This window comes from Octopus bimaculoides, chromosome 1 (genome assembly GCF_001194135.2).
Source record: "Octopus bimaculoides isolate UCB-OBI-ISO-001 chromosome 1, ASM119413v2, whole genome shotgun sequence".
Lineage (NCBI taxonomy): Eukaryota > Metazoa > Mollusca > Cephalopoda > Octopoda > Octopodidae > Octopus > Octopus bimaculoides.
Window position 1 is genome coordinate 145948982 of NC_068981.1, and position 6741 is coordinate 145955722.

At 35.8% G+C, this 6741-nt stretch overlaps 1 protein-coding gene across 4 annotated transcripts in view; it reads left to right on the forward strand.

Annotated features, from left to right (window-relative positions):
* Positions 1-6741, forward strand: part of LOC106884322 (vacuole membrane protein 1) — an 89404-nt gene that overhangs the window by 42913 nt on the left and 39750 nt on the right. The gene's annotated exons all lie outside the window — the stretch shown is intronic.

Here is a 6741-nt window from a genome sequence, read left to right on the forward strand (position 1 = left end):
ATATATATATATATATACAAGTAATTTTTATTTGCCTGTCGTGGTACTTAAATGAGAATGAGATGTAAGGGTACAATGTTTTTGATTTGGTTGCTTTTGATTCATCATCATCCTTTAATGTCCACTTTTCCATGCTTGTATGAATAAATTGGAATTGGGGGGGGGGCAGGTTTTCTATAGCTGGATACACTTCCTGCTGCTAACCCTCACCATTTTCCAAGCAAGGTAACATTTTACCGAAGATAGACATGTTTTTCACTGATAACAGGAAATGAATAACCTCATTTGTATGACATTGGTGCTCATTTATAACCATCACGTGATGTCTAGACAAAGGTACACACCCATACACACACACACACTTATATGGTGGGCTTCTTTCAGTTTCTGTCCACTTACAAGGCTTTGATCAGCCTGGGGCTACAGTAGAAGACACTTACCCAAAGTGCTGTGTAGTAGGACTGAATCCAAGACCACATGGTTATTGCACCTATTTGAATGCAGGCAAAATTTCTCTCACAGGCAAGGGTTTCCCCACCCCTCTTTAAGTGAGATATTTCCCTCAATATAAAATTTGGCTTATCACTGAAAATGTCACATCTGCATTTTTACACTGAACAAACCATAGATTGAGCAAACCTACATCAAACTGTCTGAGATTTTGTTTTTTTACTGCAGTTTATTGTTTTTACTATTTCTTTTTTTTTATCAAAGCAGATGTTGGTAGTTTTTTTTTTATATTGTTATGATTGCATACAATTGTTTTTGTAACCAGTCTTTAATGAGTTTACATAATTACTTCCTTCCATATTAGTTGTCTTTTAATTAGTGCCACCTAGCACCTTATGTCAGCATTTCTGTTCTAGATTTTTATTTGACCTAACCTTTGCTCCATTTACCAATTTATTGCGTCAGTTTTATGGACACAATTTACATCATGTCTGTAACATTTTATTCTTTGTTTTTCACCTTTTATTTTCCTGTTATTCTCTTGGGATTGTCTCTCTTGAACATTACTTCTTTATTTAAGTCTCTTTGATCCAGTCTTGCAGTTTAACCCTTTTCTGACTATGTTTATGAAATACGCTACATATCAATTTTAATTAAATTTTGAACATAATCAAGAATTTTGGAGGGTTTAGTAAAATAACTTTCCCTATTAAGCTAAAAGGCTCTTTCATAAATTATAATGGAGTTTTTAATTAAAATATACATAATTTAAAATAAATGATTTTAGATCATAAAACCAAGCAGGTGGGTATCAGAAAGGTTAAACTAACTGCTGGTATTTTGTTGCATTTTTTTTAATGTATATAGAGACTCCAATTAGGGCTATTGACACTAAATTGTCTTTAGTTCTTATTTAAGCATTATATTCACTGAGTGATAGAATCTACTTTTTTTTTTTTTTTCAATAAGGTCACCTGAATATACTGCCTGCTTTGTAAAATTTCAGCATTTTAAACATAGATTTACTATCAAGACTATAATACTATTGTCTGCTACTCTTCCAGTTACATTTTGAAGGCTTTTGTTTCTGCTGATCTTGGAGGTCCTTACTACCTTAGATAGTGGAAAGGATATTAGTCTGTTAGTCTTATATGATTTGTTCCGTTCAAATATCTGAAGCTCCATTGGAATGCAGTATGTTTAAAGATTGTATTAGCAATGTATCCAATGCTCAAAGTAGATACTTCTAAATATATTGAATTTGTATTTTATTAGAGTAATGGTGAAATCCTAAACAAACTTGAATTTCTTAGTTCTGAAGAATTTGTAGTTCTAGAGATTCTGAAATTAGCTGTCACATCTTTTTGATGTATATGTCATATGGAATGTAGTATTCTTATCAATTGCCATTATTAATGATGGAAAAAAAAAACAAAAAAAAAACATAGATTTTAGTAAACAAACAAATAAGGTTTCAATGTTACTTTTTCTTGTATTTATTTAGTTTATCTTTAGTTTCTGAGATCACAGATAAGGAATGTATAATTGAGACATGAACATTCATAACAGACACAATGTGGAAACATTTGGCTCAGTTGTGCTATAGCACAATTTGACAACAGGTTTATATAATTCTGTTTTGTGGAGCAATTTATTGACATTGGCACGTGAAAAGACATTCGAGCGAGTTTGTTGCCAGTACCGCTGGACTGGCTCCTGTGCAGGTGGCACGTAAAATACACCATTTCGAGCGTGGCCGTTGCCAGTACCTCCTGACTGGCCTTTGTGCCAGTGGCACGTAAAAGCACCCACTACATTCTTGGAGGGGTTGGCGTTAGGAAGGGCATCCAGCTGTAGAAACTCTGCCAAATCAGATTGGAGCCTGGTGTAGCCATCTGGTTCACCAGTCCTCAGTCAAATCATCCAACCCATGCTAGCATGGAAAGCGGACGTTAAACGATGATGATGATGATGTTCCAGTCATACATAAATGACTTTGTAAATTATTCCCATTTGTTAAGATCCTGGGTTTTTACATCCACAAAATGGATGGCCTTACCTTAACCATTTTGGCTGTTGTGTCCTACTTTGGTTTAAAGTACATTTTATAAGAAAAGAAGGAAAAAAAAATGTTTGAAATATATTTACTTCTTCCAGGATAATTTGAAGAGTATGCTTTAGAAGAAAAATTTTTTGTGTAATACCTGGGTAGAAATGATCACTTCAAGAAGCCCTTGCGAAATGGGAAAGCAAGATTAATTGAAAAGTTTTTTTAAAATTAATAATTCAAAGGCACCTTAGGATATGGTTTTAGTGTGTTTGTGCATGCGTGTGTATGTATATATGTGTGTGTGTGTGTGTATATATGCATACCATCATAATCATTGTTTTGATATCTACTTTTCCATGCTTGGAAGAGTTAGACAATAGCCAGTTGGTGCAGAGTTCTATAACTGGAAGCCCTTGTATGCACACAATTGATAATGAATATTTCATGGTGAGGATGCATCTTCAATCAGATATTCTTGTAGTGTGGTGCAAATATGTTTGGTGTTAAGTCTATCCTGATGGAATCACAGCGGCACTGAGTTGAACATGTGATCTGTGTGGAGGAGAGTAGAATCCCCAAGGCAATGCTCTGCAGTGGGCTGAACCATTGAAGAGTGCACCCAAATCTCTACTAGAGAGATGTCATCAAATGACATTGCAGTGATGGGGTTGGTCTGATTGTGACTACAAGGGAGAAGACAGTGATTGATTGCAAACAATGGTGAAGGACTATAAAGAAAGGCGTAAATGTTGTGTTAAATTGAATGAAATAACTGGAAGTATAAGAGAAAAGGTTAGATCATCATCACAATTTAACATCCATCTTCCATGCTGGCATGAGTTGGACAGCTTGACACGATTCACTGGGTCTAAGGACTTGTGTCACATTCCAGTGTCTGCTTTGGCATGGTTTCTATGGCTGGATGTCCTTTCTAAGATCAGCCACTAACAAAGTGTATTGGGTGCTATTTTTGTGGGGCCAGTACTTGTGAGGTCCACTATGCAACTTGTAAGATTAAGATCCCCTTCAGTTGAGTGGTGCTAAATTAAAGGGAGGTAATTTTACATTAGGAGATGAGGAATTTAAAATATGAAAGAAGGGGTCAGAACTGAATAAGTTTCTTACTGTAGAGGTGTCACTTGACTTATAACATTATAGGAGAGTGGGTGGGGGTAACCCAGGTGAAGCTGAAGAGATAAAATAGTGATGAAGTGTCAGGGTGGACCCTGAAGGTACAAGATGAATAGAGATGAGCAGGGGTAGTAGAATATTTAGTGAGAGTGGGTAACACACAACTACAATAAAAAGATAAAATGTTCTTTTGCTACTAAGCCATACTGGATTATCAGTGACAGCTAAGTATCAGGTCATTAAGAATGAAATGTCCGATTTTGAATTGAAAGTTTATCTTACTTTATCTCAACCAAAAGCAATGCAGTTAATCAAAGTATGCACTTAAATCAACACAAGTTTGCCATTTTATCGGTAGCTTATTTATGTGGGTAGCGAAGAATTCTGGAGAGCAAGAGGTGATGAAATCAGGAAAGGCTGTTTTTGCATCTTCTTCAGATTTGAAGTTTTTTCCTTGCAAAAAGTTGTCTAATGCCTGGAAAATGTAATTGTCAGTTGGTACAAGGTCTGGTGAATATAGTGGATGACAGAGTACTTCCAAGTTCTTTTCTTGTAACTTGAGTAGCGTTCTTTGTGCAACATGTGGTCGAGCATTGTCTTACAAGAAAATTGGTCTGTCTCTGTTGACCAATCTCGGTTGTTTAATTGCAAGTTAATTCATCATTTCATCCAATTAGTTGATGTATACATCCACTGTAATTGACTTACCAGGTCTCGTGAAGCAGTAGGAGATGACAGTGCCGGAACCCAAACAGACACCTTTAGTTTTTTTTGGGAAATATTCTTTTTTGGATTGTGTTGTGGTACTTCGTCTCAATCCGACCACTGTGCAGAACACTTGCTATTGTTGAAAAGAATCCATTTTTCATCACGCGTAACAATACAATGCATAAATGGTTCACTTTTATGGCGTGACAGCAAAGAACAACAAGTTTCAAGACAACATGTCATTTGATGCTCATTCAGTTTGTGTAGTACCCACCTGTCCAGCTTCTTTACCTTGCCGATTTGTTTCAGATGGTCCAATACAGTTGGAATCGAGACATCAAACCTTGCTGCTAACTCAAGTGTAATTTGAGATGTATCCACTTCCACTGCAGCTTCCAGCTCATCATTATCCACCTTGGTCTCAGGTCTACCACGGAGCTGATTTTCAAGACCGGAACCATCAATGTACAGTGCGCTCATTCACCACATCTTCACCAAACACCTCATTGATGTTTTGAGCTGTCTGGGATGCATTGGTTCTATGATGGAACTCATATTCATAAACAACACGGATTTTTGATCTATCCATGGGTTCACAAAAATTGATTTACTAGAGAAAACTCACAATATAATCAGACACCATGAATTGCATTTCGAAAAGTGATGTAACTCTTCAATGTTGTAAAACAAAGAATTGTCAGGATAAAACATTAGAGTTAATGACTGTCAAACTTGGTGCATAAAAATGTCAGACATTTCATTCTTAATGATCTGATATATAGTAAAAAAACCTTGAGGGGATAAATTGATTACATCGACCCCAGTGTTTCACTGGTGCTTAATTTATCAACTCCGAAAGGACGAAAGGCAAAGTTGACCATGGTGGAGTTTGAACTCAGAACGTAGCATTTCAACTAGCGTACTAATGATTCTGTCAGCTCGCCACGTTATATAATAATAATAATAATTATAATTTAAAATTTTTGGCATAAGGCCAGCAATTTTGGGAGAGGGGGCTAAGTTGATTACATCGACACCAGCGCACAACTGGTTCTTGTCTTATTGACCCCTGAAAGGAATGAAAAGGCAAAGTTGACCTCGGTGGAATTTGAACTCAGAACATAAGGACACAATACTGCTAAGCATTTCGCCTGGTATGCTAACGGTTCTGTCAGCTCACCACCTATAATAATAATAATAATAATAATAATAGTAATAATAATTCTTTCTACTATAAGCACAAGGCTTGATATTTTAGGAGAAGTGGGGAAGGCTGGTCAGTTACATCAACCCCAGCGCTCAGCCGGTACTTATTTTATCAGTGTGAAAGGATGAAAAACAGATTTGACCTTGATGGAATTTGAACTCAGAATATAAAATTAGAAGAAATGCTACTAAGCATTTTGTCCAGCTTCCTAACAATACTACCAGCTTACTGCCTTAATAATCTACTATAATAATACTCGTGTTTTTCTCCATCACAGCATAAGGATGTGGAAGGAAGGGGTGATGGGAAACTGGTAGTGGGAGTGTTTCAACTCTGTGAGTATATGTGTGTGTATGTAAAAGGGAGGTGTGTGAATGTTTGTGTGTGTGTGTGTGTGTGTGTGTGTGTGCAGTGGAAGTGAAATGGTGAACATTCAATGGTGAAAAGAAAAATCAAACAGCGTTTCAACTTTGTGTGAGTATATGTGTATATGTGTGAGCTTGTACAAGGGAAGTATGTGAATGTTTGCATGTGTAAAGCAGTGTTCTTTCAATAACAAACGATGATTGGTCACATCTCAAAGACAACCACTAGATAACATTGACAAGCGTATTAATTTGATTTACTATCCATATTTATATATAAAATACTACAATTAGCTGTCATTTTTGACAACACGGGGCCAGCTAGTTATAATAATAATAATAATAATGATGATGATGATGATGATTTTTTTTAAGGCCTCTGACACAACAATTATTTTCCTCCTGTTTTTCCATACTTCTATGCTTCAGTACAGTGTTTTACTACTTTTAGCTGTTTGCCATCTCCTTTGAGAGATTCAGCCTCTTAACAGTAGCTATCACTTCATCTCATGTCATCATTGGTTTTCATATACAAAGGTTCTCTATTTACTTTATATTATTGTCATCATTATGAATGTAATCAATAACATAATTATTGATTATTTCTAACATAAACACAAGGTCGCATACTTTTAGAGAGCAGATGCAATTAATTATACTGACCACAGCAATGTTGGGTTTCAGGTGATGGGAATTTACAATATAAAAAATTAACTAGGATATGGTTAATGTGATTAATAAAAGTAGAGAATCCTGGTTTGTTGCTTGGAATTATGTGTTACTGACAAGATATGCTTAGCAGTAAAAAACAAAACAAAAAAAAAAAAAAA